General features: G+C 42.2%; 1 protein-coding gene across 1 annotated transcript in view; it reads left to right on the forward strand.

The window, feature by feature from the left end:
• Nucleotides 1–19,604, forward strand: part of CSPG4 (chondroitin sulfate proteoglycan 4) — a 172,529-nt gene that overhangs the window by 142,514 nt on the left and 10,411 nt on the right. The gene's annotated exons all lie outside the window — the stretch shown is intronic.

A 19,604-nucleotide genomic window follows, 5' to 3' on the forward strand; every position in this document is an offset into this window, starting at 1 on the left:
TCTGTTCCCCAGCGTTCATGATGAAGTTCCCAGAAGCGTTCTGTTTAAGCGTTCGAAAGTTCACAACGCATCACAAAGTGTCCTGTGACCTTCCTTGCTCATGAGCAAAACTGGATTTCAGTGCAAGCGGCAAGGATCAGTAAACGAGACCAGGATGGGTGATAGTAAGAAGCGTTGAGCAGTTACACAAATATAACTATTTTTTATAACTTTTGATGGCTCTTTACTGTTTACAAAAGTGTCAGCCAGTGGACTCCATTTTGCTGAATCTGCACAGAAGCAAATTACAAAAAATCTGCATTTTGGAGACAGCAGATTTTTTGTCAAGTTCGAGTAGAAATCAATTCTACTCAAATTTATTTGCTCATCTCTAGTTGGTAAGAACGGTGTTAATTCGACAATATATTCAAGTACATTTTACTCTTCTCCACCAGAGGTCGCACTGATTGCTCAAGCTGTCAGATTGCACTTCTGACTCTTCCATCATCAGTGGGAGAACTCAGTCACCAGCAATAAACACTCTCCTGCGCTGTCTTGCACGTAGACGCTAGTAAAAACTTCTTAAAAATAAACCAGAACGGTTATTACTGATTGCATGCGCTGTAAGCAAAACGCTTGTCCCACCATCTCAGTACTGTTACGTGCATAAAAGAAATACGCTGCTCCAAAAAATAACCTAAGCATCACAAAATAACTCCAAGCCTATTAAAAGGTATATATCATTTTATATCTATTATCTAGTCCCTTCCTAACATGTGCAGCAGACAGGTGGCGTCTGGGTCCTAACACTTAAAAAAAAATACTCTGGAGTGTGCTGAATACGAAAGGCACACAGAGCTGTGTTTGGGCTCAGTAGATAAACTTGCACAGTGTACAGGCCATAGACTTTCTATTAAGCCTATTGCAGCACTCTCTGCACGCTCTCGTGCAGGAGCTCAGCGCTCTACCTGCTGAGCAGCAGTCTTTTTTTCAGTGAGCGGTGGGGGGCTTCAGACTCTTAGCTGTACATTAAGAAGTGGCTAGATATTATATAAAAAGTAAAGCATGGGACAGACATTTCATTGGTGCAACCTGTGCAGACACACAGGGGCCCAAGAGGTAAGGGGGGCCTCTACCATCTGCAAAGCTGGTGGAATTGTGCTTTATGATGAGTTATTGGAATACAAAGGGCTCAAATAATGTTATAGCACAGGGCTCTTCTGTCTGTTTCCGCTTCTTAACCCCTTCACGACATATGACGAACATGCACATCGTGACGTGATCGTCTGCTGATGACCCATGTCCCTGTCATTACAACCCTCCTGAGAAAGCAAGTCCGCGGCTGGCATTCATAGGAGATTGTGATATTCACTATACGGGCTCATACTCACTTGCGAGAGACTTGCACGATTCTCGTGCGTGTCTCTCGCATGAAGACCCGGCACTGCCGCAGGCACTGGGACTGGAGCATGCGGCTGCATAGAGATACATGTAGCCCCATGCTCCGGTCCGAGTTCTGGCGGCAGTGCCAAGTTTTCATGCGAGAGATTCGCATGAGAATTGTGCGAGTCTCTCGCAAGTGAGTATGAGCCCTTCATAGCAGTGCTCAAGTCCCCCAAAGGGACTAACAAATACAATAGAAAGGAGTAAAAAAAAAGTTTATAAAAATATGTAGAAATTAAAAAAAACACAAGTTCAAATCTTCTCCCTTTTGCTCCATTAAAAAAAAATAAATAAATAAAAAGTACACATATTTGGTATCACTGCATTTGTAAAAGTCCGATCTATCAAAATATAAAGTAAATTAATTTGATTGGTAAATGGCATAACGACAAAAAAAAAATATGGGCTTTTTGGCCTCTACAACATTGCAGTAAGATGCAATAAGAGGCAATGAAAGCATCATATCTACTCCAAAATGGTATTAGGAAAAACGTAAGCTCTGGGTGCAAAAAAAAGCCCTCACATTGTCCAATATACCAAAAAATGAGTAAAGTCCTGTAATGCTCATGTGGGGAAAGGCCAAAAGGTGTTGGCATATGCGCACTACAATACTTTGCTCTGCCCTCGGCAGAACAGAGACAAGTATGCCTGGCAGGAGCGCGATGGGAGGACACTGTGTGGGCGATTTCAAGAAAAGAGGAGGCGCCGGATCAGGACCAGCGACAGCCATCAAATCAGACCCCGCCGTAGCTGAGTATAATAAAATCTGTTTTTTTACTCTGCAAAATGCATTGGGAACATATAGACAGCATTCTAGAAAGGTGCTGGTCCTACTTTATATGGGAATAACCTGGTGACAGTAACTTGGTTCCCTTTAATAGTGCACATGCTCCTGGCTAACTTGTCATGGTGTTGTGAGGGTCTAAAGTCCTGTAGGGGGGCTTGTGTTCAGTCCAAGCATCTGTCATTTTTATTCGCATTTGAAAGAGAAAAAAAAAATTGGTCAGATCCTCTATTGGCATCTAGTTCTGTTCACAGATGAAAGTAGGTAGAGTCTGAAAAGTCTGTGCTAAACATTATGCTGCCTGCTACATCATCCAGCGTGACTGGGTTGACTGTGGGTCAGTGATGGTCTGATGAAGCATATCTTTGGAAGGTCACACAAACATCCATGTGATAAAAAGTTCCTTGGGTGGAGTTTCAGACCTAACATTGATACAGTGGCCCTGATTTTGTCTTCGTACAGGACATTGTCCGATCTCCTTTGACCAGATCATGTAGCCAGTTCATGAATGATGAAGGCGTTAATGCTATTGACTTGCCCTCAGTATCCCGAGAGTTGAATCAATTGACAACCTCAGGAACACTATGTATCAAAGCATCAGATGCCATCAAGTAGTGCCACAAACTGTTCTGTAGTTCAGTGTTGCGGTGATCAAGTGTAACATGGTGCGGGGCAGTAGCCGTGGGCGAGGTACTCATCTCTTACGCCCGACATGTTGGTGGGGTCCTGGCTAGGTATGTGGACTTAGTCTATGGGGGCGCTGTGCCCTTATACGCAGCATGTTACCGATGACTTTGGTTGGTCAGAACCAGATATTAAGGACTTCAATGAGAGAGACCACCAATCAACAATAAACAGGATTTTAATAAACAGCAACTAGATGGGAACTATGTAAATTAGATAGTAGGGTGAAAACTTTGAACGTTTCCTTTAACACATGCAGCTACATCTTCACATACATTCTTCCTGTCCCTCTCAGAATGACTCGGTTCTGCCTCGCTGTCTTATATCTTAAACACTACCCAGCACAGTACTACAGTCCACTAAGCGACAGTCCTATTCTCAACCCACGGTTCTGCTTCCTTTTCTCTCTTAAGGGAACTTGTTTGCCAATATGGCCGGTATTTAGCATCTCTTCCTCGGATGTCTTGGAACTCCTGCACGGGGCACTCTATTCATCTCACATTCTCTGTCCCATCCTGGCCCATTACCTCTCTGGGTTATAAACTCGGGGCCGTACTGCTAGGAGTCTTGTCACAGTACCCTTCTCTAGTGCATCACTCTGAACTTCGGTCACTTCTCTCTTTTCCTCTATCTCTTTATTCAGGATCATGCTACCCCCAGCCTTGGTCTCCAATCATGTCAGAGACATCCATGTCACACCACTCTACGCACTAGTCAGACCATACAGTAGCTTACGAAACTATTCACCCCCTTGGCTTTTTACCTATTTTACTACATTACAATCTGTGTTGAAATATTTTTGTAATCCGATTTGTTTGTGATGCATCAGCACTAAATAGTCTAAGTTGATGAACTAAAGTGAGAAAAATATAACCATAAATTAAATTTATGGGATCAAATAACTAAAAATTGGCATATGTATTCACCCCTTTTGCTATGTAGACCCTATCAATTTCGAGTGCAAGCAATTACCTTCATAAGTCACATGCTTAGTGAAAGGAAGTCCATTTGTGTGCAATCTAAGTATCACATGGTCTGTCAGTATATACTCACCTTTTCTTAACGGCCACAGAGATTGCAACACCATTAAGCAAGACTCATTACTAACCAAACAACAATATAAAGACCAAGGAGATCTCCAAACAAGTCAGGGTCAAAGTTGTTGAGAAGTACAAGTCAGGGTTGGGTTATAAAAAAAAATCTCAATCTTTGATGATCCCCAGAGCACCATCAAATCCATTATGTTCAAATGGAAAGAACATGGTACCACAACAAACCTGCCAAGATTGGGCCGCACACCAATGCTCTCAACCCGGACAAGGAGGGCATTAATCAGAGAGGCAGCACAGAGACCAAAGGTAACCCTGAAGGAGCTGCAGAGTTCCCAAGCAGAGACTGGAGTATCTGTCCATATGACTGCAATAAGCCGTACACTCCACCGAAGTGGCTTTTATGGAAGATTGGGAAGAAAAAGCCTTTACTTACACACAAAAATTGTAAGGCTCCTTTTGGGTTTGCCAAAAGACATGTGAGTGACTCCACAAATGTATAGAGGAAGGTGCTGTGGTCAGATGAAACCAAATTTTAACTTTTTGGCCACCAAGGTAATTGCGATGTCTGGCACCAAACAACACAGTTCATCACCTCGAGAACACCATCGCCACAGTGAAACATGGTGATGACAGCATCATGCTGTGGGGATGTTTTTCAGCAGCAGAGACAGGAAAATGGTCCTAGCCAAGGGGAAGATGGAAGCTGCAGTTTAGAGGGATATTTTTGAGCAAAATCTGTTTCAGTCTGTCAGTGATTTGAGCCTGGGATGGATGTTCACCTTCCAACAAGACAATGACACAAAGCATAATGCTAAAGAAATGTGTAAATGTTTTGGAATGGCTTAGTCAAAACCCAGACCTTAATCCAATTGAGAATCTGTGGTCAGACTTGAAGATTGCTGTTCACCAGAGGAAACTATCTTACGTGAAGAAGCTGGAGCAGTTTTACCTTGAGGAATAGGCAAAAATCCCAGTGGCAAGATGGGGAAAGCTCATAGTGACTTATCCAAAGTGATTTGCAGCTGTAATTGCCGCAATAAGAGGCTCTACAAAGTACTGACTTTAGGGGGTGAATAGTTATGCACACTGAAGTTTTCAGTTGTTTTGTACTTTGTTGTTTGCTTCACAATAAAAAGAAAACCTAATGTTCACAGTTGTAGGCATGTTCTGTACATGAACTGATGCAAACCCTCAAAAAACAGTGAAATTCTAAGTTGTGAGGTAGCAAAACACAAAAAATGCTAAGGTGGTGAATACTTTCACACGCCATTGTAGGTCCGCTTTTACTGCACACTGGGTCCTTCCTGACTGGAAATTGTCTCTGTCCCTTCACCTTAGCCCCTCCTGCTCTGGGCTAGTCCCAAATATTAACCCTAAGTCGCCCTACTGTTGAGAAAAACACAACACTATCACCAATAACGTATGTCACAATACACATTAGAATGCACCAACAATACATGTGTCTTCAAGGATGAACGTGGGTAGTATGTCCATCTTCTTAAACCAGATCTGGGAGAAAATACCACAGGACACCATCTGCAGTCTCATCAGTAATATGTCCAGCCATCAGGAGTGCATGGAGGCCATATAGAATAATGAATCATTTTATGGGTTGCAGTGACAAAATTCACACAGTTTGGATCCTTCTGTGATTCTAATTTTTTTACCTTGATTTTCAAGGGTAATTAGGAATCCAGTCCTCAATTAGTTAAGGATTTTGGTGGCCATTGACCATTGATATGCCATTTTGTTCACAACTATTTTGCGCACACAGTTTACATCATAAATAAAAGATTTCAACTTGAATCCTTCACTAATCAAGATCTTTACTATTTTTGAGCAGTTTAATATTGGAAACATCTTTAGCTGACCAGCAATATACTATATGGGAACACCAAAACTAATGATTGCAAAAGAATGAATAAAATAATAAAACTATATAAATTCAACATCACCGTAATCATCCTGACCACAGAATAAATTAACACTTTGTGCACCACGTGAATAGTGCAATATTTTCAACGTAAAAAAAAAGAATGGCGGAAAGCTGTTTTACTCCGAAGATGAAAGTTAATCAGCTATATGTACCCCAAAATAGTGCCATAGACGAACACAGGTCATTGGGCAAAAAGAAAAATAATCCTTCATACAGCCAAGTTTAAAAAAATCAATTAATAAATAAAATGTTGGTTCCTGAAATGTCACAATGATAAAACTGAAAAACAGTTTGTTAATTAAGGCCAAAATATTCCCTGGTCCTTGTGGGCTAAAATCTGTAACATCTGTTTATATATACAGAATATTAGGGTTTTTTTCCTCTACATTTTCAGCTTTTGCTAGTTTAATGAGTTTAATCTTTTCCTCATACTCCATCCAAGCCATTAATAATAAAAAAAAATGAGCAATACATTCATTATTCCATTTGGTCATAAATTCTTCATTCCAGAGATAATGTCAGGCCATGATGATGCATCTCTCAGTCTCGTTGCAATTTGAGCAAAATCAACAATCCCCAAATCTGTAGTGTTCAGTGTTCTGCTTAAGGAATTTAAAGTCCATTTCCTCTCATTTCTAAATACACCTAACATGTCTCTATCTGACTTGTCTGACTTTTTTTGTTTTTAATTTTTCAGGATAAATATATTTTTTTATCAATGCACTCACAAAGCAGAATTGTTCTAAAAAGGAACATAGGTGGAGAACTTACCATATTTAATTCTGTAAACAAGTTTATAACAGGGGAATGTTCAGTTGTTTCTTCCAGGAAGCATTTCATTACCTTATCAAAAGTGATAAGGGCTAAAGCAGATAAGATGACATTGACTTCAGAAGTCTTGTTTTCCTGTTCTCAGAGGCTATTTAAAAGACAATGACAAGATTTTCCTTCTTTTTACTTACCTAAAATAGCCAAATGATGTATAGTTGCTGTCTATCTCTGAAGATAACAACTTGTACTAGGGATCACAGATATATTTTCTATTATATATGTATAGTTTGTACCTTCTGTGAATTTAAAAAATTTGTTGTGAAGCTTTATCTATGCTATGCAAAAAATCTATTCTGGCTCATAAAAAACAGTGGTGTTGTTGGGAAGTGATAAACAGCATAAACAATAGGTTGAAAAAGGACTGTCCTCCAAATGTTTTGTAAAAAAAAAAAAATGGGCAAAGACATTTCAAAATAAAAAAAGCAAAATACAGTACAGTATAGCTTATGGATCACCCACACTCTTCTTGTGAAGTGCTGGTTCTGTCCATGGTCTCACTATTTCATCTTTTGGCATGTAACCACTGCAGCCCATTACTGGGTGCAGAAGTGTTTGTGTCACCACTGCAGCTCCTGATCGGCTGCACTGGTCAGATGTCTACACAACACAAACAGGATGTACCAAAATCAGGTATTTATGGTATATCCTGTGTTAATGTCTTAAAGAGGTTGTCTACTACTTTTACATTGATGTTCTATCCTAAGGAAAGGTCAGCAACATCTGACACCTAGCACCCCCCTGTCGATCAGCTGTTATCGGTGTTAGTGTCCTCTGGCTGGAAGTACTCACTTGCCGAGCTACTCCGTCTTCTGGTAATGGCCGAGGCTTGGTACTGCACACCCGCCTGCTATTCAAATCAAGGCAGATGTGCAGTAGCCTGGGGTGGCCACTATCAGAAGACGGAGCAACTTGGCAAGTAAAGGTACTGTCACACTTAGCGATGTACCAGCGATCCCGACCAGCGATATGACACGGTCAGGATGGCTGGTGCATCGCTAAGTGGTCGCTAGTGAGCTGCCAGACAGGCAGATCTCACCAGCGACATCGCTGGGGACGGGGGTCGCTACTTACCTGTCACACTAGGCGATCCTGACGTCCTCCCGCCAGGCTCCACGCTCGTCGCTCGTCCTCACAGCAGGAAGCACGGCAGGAAGCTGATGACGAGAAACAGTCCAGGACGTTCTCGCGCGATCAGCGATAACTAGCGGGGGAGCGGGTCGTTGGTAAGAATCAGACACAGCGATGTCGCTAGCAATATCGCTATAACGTCACAAGTTATAGCGATATTGCTAGCGATATCGCTTAGTGTGACAGTACCTTTAGTGAGTACTTATAGCTGGCGGACGCCGCCACCGACATGAATAACAGTTTATCGGCAGGGGTGCCGTGTGTCGGATGATCAGACATTGATGACTTATCCTAAGGATGGATCATTAATGTTAAAGTAGTGGACAACCACTTTAAAATAGAATACTCCTTTAAATAAATAATCTAGGAAAAAACTGAAGTACTTTGTTATGCCTAGTCCGGGGCCTGAGAAGGTGGTGTTTTAATGAGTTAAGAGTCAATCATGGCATGTACAAGGCATAAGATCATAATAGTTTTAATGAGGCAGGTAAACAATAAGACAGGTATACTTGGCTAGACCAGAATTCTCCTCTAAGATGCTTTAAATATAACTTAGCCCTCAGTTCCACCGATAATGGTGCTAGCCACATCAGGCTTAGTACTTGCCTATCCATATTTTCCAGTGCTGTGTAACTCTGCTTTTCACAGACTGGAATATACAGTGGGGAAAAAAGTATGTATTCAGCCACCAATTCTGCAAGTTTTCCCACTTAAAAAGATGATAGAGGCCTGTAATTGTCATCATAGGTAGACCACAACTATGAGAGTCAAAATGAGAAAACAAATCCAGAAAATCATCTTGTCTGATTTGGCCACATTTATTTTTGAAATTATGGTGGAAAATAAGTATTTGGTCATTAACAAAAGTTCATCTCAATATTTTGGTCAAACGTTTTCTGCAAGTCTTCACAAGGTTGGCACACTCTGTTGATGGTATATTGGCCCATTCCACCATGCAAATCTCCTCTACAGCAGTGATGTTTTGGGCCTGTCGCTGTCTGCTCTCTCCACCATAGTTTGTTTTTATCTTTTTTTAAGGAGGAAAACTTGACTATAGGGATTAGAAGTATTTTACTTATTAATGGAAACAACTTGTTCCTGCATTTGTACAATGTCTGTCAGAAAATGTGGATATTTAAGTTATCATTAGTGATAATCTGATCATAAATCATATGGTTGTCCCCAATTAAGACAAATATGTTAATGAAAATGCCATTGCCTTTGGAAATGGCGTCCCTGATACATTCAATGACAGATTTTCCAGTGATCGCTCCTAATAGGGCAATTTTCCAGTACAGGAAAAAGATTATTAGTAAAGGCATTAGGCAGACGTAAATTCTCTCTGAGTATGTGAAAATCTGCCAAGAATGAAAAATACTAAATAGAAGTATAGTCACAATCCTCCTGCTTAGTGATTAAATTATACTTTTTTTGCAGGTTGTAGCTTTGTATTTAAAGGGATTGGTTAGTATTTACATGTCCCTTTCATGTGGACTAACTCCCATAGATAAGCACTTCACTAAATACTGTAGTGCATCGTGGTTGATGCAGTGTGATAGACAAGCAGTGACCCAGCAAAGTTCAAAACAAAAGTCTCTTTAATGTTCAACTCACAGCAAAAGCCTGCACATGATATCCTCTGGATCGCAGCCGGGAACCATATCCTCTGGGTTGCAGTCAATAAACACCCCAATCCACGTGGGTGACTGCAACACCGTGTACGCTGTGAGTTCCAGGCCTTTCAGCTCCGCTTTCCTGTGTTGCCTCACACAGGTGGAGCTCTGCAGAGCCTTCTGATATGCACGCTTGCTAGACCAAACTAACACTGACCCTGACACATCCTAACCCTTTACTGCAGGGCTTTTAAAGGAAACCTGTCACCTCGTTTTTATGCAGTAAGCTGCGACCACTGCCTTTCGGGACTTATCTACAGCATTCTAGATGGGTGTCGCAGGTCCGATGGGTGTCGCAGGTCTGGGTCCAGCACCTCCCATCTTCATGCGATGGCGTCATCTTCCTTGCTTCTTGTCATGGCTCCAGCGCATGTGTATTGATTTGCCCTGTTGAGGGCAGAGCCAAGTACTGCAGTGCGCAGGCGGTGGGCCTCTCTGACCTTTCCCGGCACATGTGATTACAGCTACATAGTAATCCATCATGCTGTCTTGCTCAGGTCAGGAGAGGTGCCGGGCCAGTCCATGCAGTTCGATGCGATTCTCACATGAGTTATAGGCTGTCTGACTCTGCCCTTATTCTGCATTGCAACCACAGCTACGCCTGTGTCTGCAACGCACTCCCATGGCCTCAGTATGTCTCTGTGCACATCCTGGGGGAAAAAACAGCGCCCCCTACATGTGACACCAGTCACTGCCTCACAATACCTTGCTTTTTCAAATCCTTCTGGAACATGAACTGTAACCTGAACTACTCTTCTGCTCACAGCTCCTGCTTCCTGTGATTTCATGCCAGATTCTCCCTCACTTCTGGGCTCTAGAAACTGCCGGGTAGGGGCGTGATCTTCCGCACGGGTGGGTGAGGCTTGCTGCATGGGAGAGAGGGGCTTAATTTCTCAGAGCTCACTCGTCTGTGAATGCTGCCAGCTCTCCTAGCATCCCCAGCTCTCTCACCTCTATCTGTATGTATACAGCTCAGTCTATATACATGTACACACACAGATGTATACCCTGTCTAATGTATGTACACACTGCTGTGTTCCCTGTATGCACTCAGATCTCACTAATATATAAGTCACACATAAGTTGCAGTCGCATGTGACTTTCATTGAAGTAAATAAGTCGCTTGTAACTTGTGAAAATCCAACACATTTGAAAATATTTGTGACTCTGTGTTGCAGGAAGTTGCTGGTCACAATGCACCATGATGAGAAATTAACAGATGTGATATCAGCAGGGCCGGTTTTAGACAAAGTGGAGCCCCAAATGCTAACATATTACACATCACACAGAAACATTTCTGTTGTATTTACATGCTGACTTCAGGCCACTAATCAAGCGTGATCGACAATAATGAAGTCGTTTGACGCTTGTTTCCTGGCCTCTTTACACCTGATGAGGAAGAATGATGGGTACAGGTAGTCCTCGATACAGTATAATGCAGATCCCATATAGTACCTATGGTATATTGCTCTCCCAATGGTCCTTGATAGAGTATAATGCAGCCCCTCATAGAGTATAATGCAGCCCCCCCACACACACAGTATAATGCAGCCCGCTACACAAACACACATACAGTATAGTGCAGCCCCACACATAGTATAATGCAGCCCCTCCCCAACACACAGTATAATGCAGCCCTCCCACACACACACACACACACAATATAATGCAGCCCCCACAAACCCATTATAGTGCAGCCCCCACAGAGTATAATGCAGCTCCCACAAACACAGTAAAGTGCAGCCTCCCTCCCACACACAGCATAGTGCATCCTCCCCACACACAGTATAGTGCAGCCCCCACACAAACACCTTACCTCTCCTCCTCGTTCCCCTGCTGCTCTGGCTTCTGCAGAGCATCTCATCAGCTCCACTGCTGGTACACGCTGCTGAGGCAGAGGCATAGTGATGTGAGAGGGAGCGTCGTCTGACACTCTCTCCTCCATCACTGCTTTCAACTGTACCGGCATAAGCTAAATGCAGGGGGGAGGGGGGCAGCGACAGCAAGCCCCTCTTACTCACGGGCCACATAGCGGTTGTGTGGTATGGCGCTATTAGCGGCACGCCACTGACTGGGGGCCCATGGAGGAGCAGGGGCCCTAGACAGCTAACTGGTCTGCCTGCCCCTAACGCTTGTCCTGGATGTGACAATGACATTTCAGTTTCGCATGACACATGTCGCCGTGTAGCCCTAGCCTTAGTGTTCCCTTCCATCCCATGTGTCCCTGTAATTACACATGAATTTAAGAGATATTTTTAGCAGAAAGTTGCCTGTATTGTCAGCAGTAAAGCTATGATGAGCTTCCAGTATGATAGCGCATCCATCCAGATATAGAGTATTTACATGCTACACATTGGGTTCACTTTATTTCTTTCACAGGACATCAGAAAATTGCATTTGGTAATCAAATATCTAAATCAAAGTCCATTAGTATAGATAGGTGGACCATGGATTGGATGACTGATGGAAAAATACATCTGTCTACTCCATCTGTCACAAACAGCGCAAATGAGATCCCAGCCTAAGGGTATGTTCACACGTGTACTGAGGATGTGGAAATAATCACCTGCAGCAGCTGGTGCAATGCTTTCAGCAAGCCCTACCCATCACAGATTTGCCACATTTTTCAATAAAAGAAACAGCAGTATTAAAAACCCTGTGGATAAAAACATGGCTCCAATGAATGACAGCCACCAGGTATGGTCAATACTGCATGTACTGACACTGATTGTTCTGTAGTTTTTGTGTTGTGGCCGTCAGAATGTCATATTTCACCCTTGCATCATATCCGGATACTTATAACTATGATAAAGCAGCTCTACGTCCGCATCACACTTTATGGATTATTTTGTGCTCAGCTCATGTTTCATATGGGTAATTTGTACGTGCCCTAGTTGCACACATGCAATCACTATCCTGGTTACCAATGTGTACAGAGCTGTATACGGTGCTTATTACTTTGTTTACCGCTGCAGCAGGAGACTATTGTCTCTCTCCTCCCACCTTTCCATCAATTATCCACCTGCTACAAGTCATGTGAGCCCTTGCCGAAAACTGACCTGGGAATCTGAGACCAGGGTGATTGATGCAAGTGTAGGGAGGGGCAGAAACACATCAGTATTGTAAAGCGGATGTGTACTGTCCTCGGAAACTTCAGAAAATTAAAAATGTTTTTTCTTGGTATCATTGCATATTGTATCATTATAAAACCAATGAAAGAAAAAAGGGTGTTTGTGATATGAGCACTGTTCAGTATACTCAAAGAATTCATAAAATTGCCAAAAGTAAATGACAAAAATAATAAAAGGCACATACTGTATAGAACCAAACAAGGACGGAACTGATGGTTGAAGAATGCATGGGTGACATGTTTTTCTCCTCTCCATTGACCTTGTTTTTTGGATGTACCTTGCTTCTTCTTATTTCCATGTGCTGTAGGTTCACTTTGTATACTAGTTTTTTCCTTTATTAAGTATTAATTCTGCCTACATCACTCTGATATCTGGGGTTGTTAACCTTATACTATTATGTCCGAAGGGAAAGATTTCTGAATTGTGCACTTATTAGGGTGTGGACCATGGGTGGACAATTAATTATCCTGAGGGTCCACCTGAGAAACTGTGAATGTTGTGGATGGCCGAACCAACAGGCTAAAATTAATTCTGCTCAATATTAACATTAATTATAATTATTTTCTATTAATATTAATTGTATGACTTAATATTTGTTAGCACCATGCCGGATCCCTGTTCTGACAGGCAGGGTCTCTGACATGTCACTTCACTCACCCGCACTGCGCATTGCGGTTGGTTCTTCCCTTCCCTATGCTCTGCATGCTTCCAGCAGAGCTTCCAGCCATGTGCTTAGAGCGTGCGTGCTCCTGCCTTTTTAAAGGGCCAGCGTGAGCACTTGCTATTTCTTTCCCAGCCAATGGCTGTGGGGCATTATGTATATATTGCCTCCTCCCCCACTGGGGAGGTGCCTGAGCAACCTTCCTGTTCTGCAGTCTAAGTTGTGTAAGGTTGCATACCAGTCCCTGCTGCACTCTGGTGCAGACTCTGTTTGCTGCATTCCAGTGCAGACCCTGCTGCACCATCCAGTCTGTGCTACTGGGTCCAGCAGCTGCGCATCCACTGGAATGTCCTGGAATGGCACCTGGCGTTCATCGGGAGCCACATCTAACCTTACCTTCAGAGGCTCTAGTGAACAGTCTGGTGCTTGCTTAGTCACGCCCCTCCAGGCTCTCCGCGGTCCGAGGCACAGTGGTTCCACAAACCACGTTCGTGACAATATTGAGCAGAATTAAGTATGCTGACATGCCCTATATACAGTACCACAAGAGCCTGTACACAGCCCCTTATAAACCGTATAAGTCCGTAAACTGAAACAGCCCGCATACAGTGGGCGAAATAAGTATTTGATCCCTTGCTGGTTTTGTAAGTTTGCCCACTGACAAAGACATGAGCAGTCTATAATTTTAAGGGTAGGTTAATTTTAACATTGAGAGATAGAATATAAGAAATAAAATCCAGAAAATCACATTGTATAAATTATATAAATGTATTTGAATTTTGCAGTGAGAAATAAGTATTTGATCCTCTACCAACCATTAAGAGTTCGGGCTCCTACAAACCAGTTAGACGCTCCTAATCAACTTGTTACCTGCATTAAAGATAGTTGTCTTACATAGTCACCTTTATAAAAGACTCCTGTCCACAGACTCAATTAGTCAGACTCTAACCTCTAAAACATGGGCAGGACCAAAGAGCTTTCTAAGGATTTCAAGGACAAGATCATAGACCTGCACAAAGCTGGAATGGGCTACAAAACCATAAGTAAGACAATGGGTGAAAAGGAGAGAACTGTTCGAGCAATAGTAAGAAAATGAAAGAAATACAAAATGACTGTCAATCGACATTGATCTGGGTGTACCATGCAAAATCTCACCTCGTGGGGTATCCTTCATCATGAGGAAGGTGATAGCTCAGCCTAAAACTACACGAGGGAACTTGTTAATGAACTCGTGATCTGTCACAGGACAGTGATGTCCCCCCTGGCACAATGTAAAAAGGTTAAAAAAAAAAAGTGTAAAAATAATTTTTAAAAAATCGCTAAATTAAAAAGAAAAAATATTCCCTAATAAATTCATTTTTTGGAAATAAAACAAAACAAACAATAAAAGTACACATATTTGGTATCGCCGCATCCGTAACGACCCGCCCTATAAAACTGTCTCATTAGTAAACCCCTTTAGTAAACCCCTTAAAAAATAAAAATAAAAAACGAAGCAAAATATAATGATTTATTATCATACCGCCGAACAAAAAGTGCAATAACGCAAGATCAAAAAGATGCATATAAATTTCCATGGTACCGCTGAAAACGTCATCTTGTCCCGCAAAAAATGAGCCATGATACAGCGCCATCATCAAAAAAATAAAAAAGTTATAGCTCACAGAATAAAGCGATGCAAAAATAAATATTTTATATAAATTTGTTTTCATTGCATAAAAGCTCCAAAACATAAAAAAACAACCTAAATGAGGTATCGCTGTAACCGTACTGGCCCGAAGAATAAAAGCACTTTATCAATTTTACCGCAGGCGGAACGGTGTAAACGCACCCCCTAAAAGAAATTCATGAAACGCTGGTTTTTGTTCATTTTGCGTCCCAAAAATCAGAATAAAAAGCGATCAATGTCACATGCCTGAAAATGATACCAATAAAAACGTCAACTCGTCCCACAAAAAATAAGACCTCACATGACTCTGTGGGTCAAAATATGGAAAAATTATAACTCTCAATATGTGGTGATGCAAAAACTATTTGTACAATAAAAAGCGTCTTTTAGCGTGGGACAGCTGCCAAATATAAAAACCGCCATAAATAGTAAATAAAACCCCCCGTTATCACCCCCTTAGTTAGGGAAAAATAATAAAATTAAAAAAAATGTATTTATTTTCATTTTCCCATTAGGGTTAGGGCTAGGGTTAGGGCTAGGGTTAGGGTTAGGGCTGAGATTAGGGTTAGGGGTGTGTTGGGGTTAGGGTTGGAGTTAAAATTTGGGGGTTTCCACTGTTTGGGCACATCAGGTGCTCTCCAAATGCAACATGGCGTCTGATCTCAATTCCAGCCAATTCTGCGTTGAAAAAGTCAAATGGTGCTCCTTCCCTTCCAAGCTCTGCCATGCACCCAAACAGTGTTTTACCCCCACATATAGGCTATCAGCCTACTCAGGACAAATCGCAAAACAACTTTAGGGGTCCAATTTCTCCTGTTACCGTTAGGAAAATAAAAAATTGGGGGCAAAAATATCATTTTTGTGTAAAAAAATGATTTTTTTATTTTCACGCCCAGGCGTTATAAACTTCTGTGAAGCATTTGGGGGTTCAAAGTGCTCACCACACATCTAGATAAGTTCCGTGGGAGGTCTAGTTTCCAAAATAGGGTCACTTGTAGAGAGTTTCAATAGTTTAGGTACATCAGGGGCTCTCCAAACGCACATGACACCTGCAGACCATTCCATCAAAGTCTGCATTCCAAAATGTCACTACTTCCCTTCCGAGCCCCGACATGTGCCCATACAGTAGTTTTCTCCCACATATGAGGTATCAGCGTACTCAGGACAAATTGGACAACAACTTTTGGGGTCCAATTTCTCCTGTTACCCTTGGGAAAATAAAAAAAAATGGGGACTAAATGATCATGTTTGTGGAAAAAATACGATTTTTTATTTTCATGCCCGGGCATTATAATCTTCTGTGATGCCCTTGGGGGTTCAAAGTGCTCACCACACATCTAGCTAAGTTCCTTAGGGGGTCTAGTTTCCAAAATGGTGTCACTTATGGGGGATTTCCACTGTTTAGGTACATTAGGGGCTCTCCAAAGGCAACATGACACCCGCAGAGCATTCCATCAAAGTCTGCATTCCAAAACGTCACTACTTCCCTTCTGAGCCCCGACGTGTGCCCACACAGTAGTTTTCTCCCACGTATGGGATATCAGCGTACTCAGGACAAATTGGACAACTTTTGGGGTCCAATTTCTCCTGGTACCCTTGGGAAAATAAAAAAATTGGTGACTAAAAGATCATGTTTGTGGAAAAAATACGATTTTTTTATTTTCAAGCCCGGGCGTTATAAACTTCTGTGAAGCACTGGGGGATTCAAAGTGCTCACCACACATCTAGATAAGTTCCTTGGGGGGGGTCTAGTTTCCAAAATGGTGTCATTTGTGGGGGGTTTCCACTGTTTTGGTACATCAGGGGTTTTCCAATCGCGACATGGTGTCCGATCTCAATTCCAGCCTAAAAAGTCAAATGGCGCTGCTTCCCTTCTGAGCTCTGCCATGCGCCCAAATAGTCATTTACACCCACATATGGGGGAGCAGCGTACTCAGGACAAATTGCACAATAACTTTTAGGGTCCTGTTACCCTTGGGAAAATAAAAATTGGGGGTGAAAAGATCATTTTTGTGGAAAAAATATGATTTTTTAATTGTACCGCTGTACGTTATAAACTTCTGTGAAGCCCTTGTGGGTTCAAAGTTCTCACCACATATCTAGATAAGTTCCTTGGGGGGTCTAGTTTCCAAAATGGGGTCACTTGTGGGAGGTTTCCACTGTTTAGGTACATCAGAGGCTCTCCAAACGTGACATGGCGTCCGATCTGAATTCTAGCCAATTTTGCATTGAAAAAGTCAAACGGCGCTCCTTCCCTTCTGAGCTCTGCCATGCGCCGAAACAGTGGTTCTCCCCCACATATCAGGTATCAGCATACTCAGGACAAACTGCACAATAACTTTTGCAGTCCAACTTCTCTTGTTACCCTTGGTAAAATAAAAAAAATGAACCTGAAGTATTTTTTTTGTGAAAAAAAGTTAAATGTTAATTTTTTTTTAAATATTCAAAAAATTCCTGTGACGCACCTAAAGGGTTAATAAACTTCTTGAATGTGGTTTTGAGCACCTCAAGGGGTGCAGTTTTTGGAATGGTGTCACTTTTGGGTATTTTCTATCATACAGACCCCTCAAAGTGGCTTCAAATGTGATGTGGGCCGTAAAAATAAAATGGTGTTGCAAAAATGAGAAATCCCTGGTCAACTTTTAACCCTTATAACTTCCTAACAAAAAAATTTGGGTTCCAAAATTATGCTGATGTAAAGTAAACATGTGGAAAATGTTACTTATTAAGTTTTTTGTGTGCCGAATCTCTGTGATTTAAGGGCATAAAAATTCAAAGTTGGAAAATTGCGAAATTTTCAACATTTTCGCCAAATTTCAGTTTTTTTCACAAATAAACACAAGTTATTTGAATGAAATGTTACCACTAACATGAAGTACAATATGTCACGAGAAAACAGTGTCAGAATCACCGAGATCCATGGAAGCGTTTCAGAGTTATTACCTCATAAAGGGACAGTGGTCAGAATTGTAAAAATTGGCCCGGGAGTTAACGTGCAAACCACCCTTGGTAGTGAAGGGATTAAAATCTTACAATGCCCGCAAGGTTCCCCTGCTCAAGAAGACACATGTGCAGGCCCGTCTGAAGTTTGCCAATGAACACCTGGATTATTCTGTGAGTGATTGGGAGAAGGTGCTGTGGTCATATGAAACAAAAATTGAGCTCTTTGGCATTAACTCAACTCGCCGTGTTTGGAGGAAAAGAAATGCTGCCTATGACCCAAAGAACACTGTCCCCACTGTCAACCATGGAGGTGGAAACATTATGTTTTGGGGGTGTTTCTTTGCTAAGAGCACAGGACTACTTCACTGCATCAGTAGGAGAATGAATGGAGCCATGTACCGTAAAATCCTGTGTAACAACCTCCTTCCCTCCGCCAGGACATTAAAAATGGGTTGTGGCTGGGTATTCCAGCAAGACAATGACCCAAATCATACAGCCAAGACAGTAAAGGAGTGGCTCAAAAAGAAGCACATTAAGGTCATTGAGTGGCTTAGCCAGTCTTCAGACCTTAATCCTATAGAAAACTTATGGAGGGAGTTGAAGCTCCGAGTTGCCAAGCGACAGCCTCAAAATTTTAATCATTTAGAGATGATCTGCAAAGAGGAGTGGACCAAAATTCCTCCTGACATGTGCACAAACCTCACCATCAACTACAAAACATGTCTGACTGATGTGCTTGCAAACAAGGGTTTTGCCACCAAGTAATAAGACTTGTTTGCCAGAGGGATCAAATACTTATTTCTCACTGCAAAATGCAAATAAATTTATATAATTTATGCAAAATTAAAATTAACCTACTCTTAAAATTATAGACTGTTCATGTCTTTTTCAGTGGGCAAACTTACAAAATCAGCAAGGGATCAAATACTTATTTCCCCAATGTTCTACCCATGTATACCATAAGAGACTCCACACAGCCTCCTATATACAGTATGAGAGTCCCCACATAGCCTCCCATGAACAGTTTGTGCCCCACGTAGCCTTTGGTATGCAGCATGTGCACCATGTAGCCTCAGATATGCCGCATGTGCCCCACATTGCCTCCGATATGCAGCATGTCTCACGTAGTCTCTGATATACAGCGTGTGCTCCATGTAGCCTCCCTATATACAGCCTGTGCCTCATGTAGTCCCTATATATATAGAAAGAGCCCCCACACAGCCTCTTCTATACAGCATGAGCCCCACATAGCTGCCTATGTACAGTATGAACAAACCTGTATGAATAAAAAAAAACACCATCACATACTCGCCTTGCTTCTGTTCCTCTGGTGCACTGCCATTGCTCTTTCCAATGCACTGACTCTCCGCAGTGCACAGCTGATGTGATTAAATGACATCATCGTGTCTGTTGGCTCACAAGCTGATTGGTGCAAGATGGAGCCAGCAGCTTCGTCCTCCACCAATGTATTCACTGCTGCTTGCATGAGGACACGGAGAGTGGTGACAACGAGCAGCGGGGGAGGGCCCAGTGTGACCCGTGAGCCAGTTTTAGCCCTTTGGCTGTATCAGTCCGTCGGCCGGACTGGAACGGCCAGAGGGCCAAATGTGGCCCACGGGCCACACTATGCCCAGGTCTGGTGTGGACTCTTGGTAATATTTAGCCCTTTCTTCTGCTTTATTAATTGTTT

The sequence above is a fragment of the Dendrobates tinctorius genome, unplaced genomic scaffold (genome assembly GCF_039654945.1).
Source record: "Dendrobates tinctorius isolate UK_male_01 unplaced genomic scaffold, ASM3965494v1 ptg000062l, whole genome shotgun sequence".
NCBI lineage: Eukaryota > Metazoa > Chordata > Amphibia > Anura > Dendrobatidae > Dendrobates > Dendrobates tinctorius.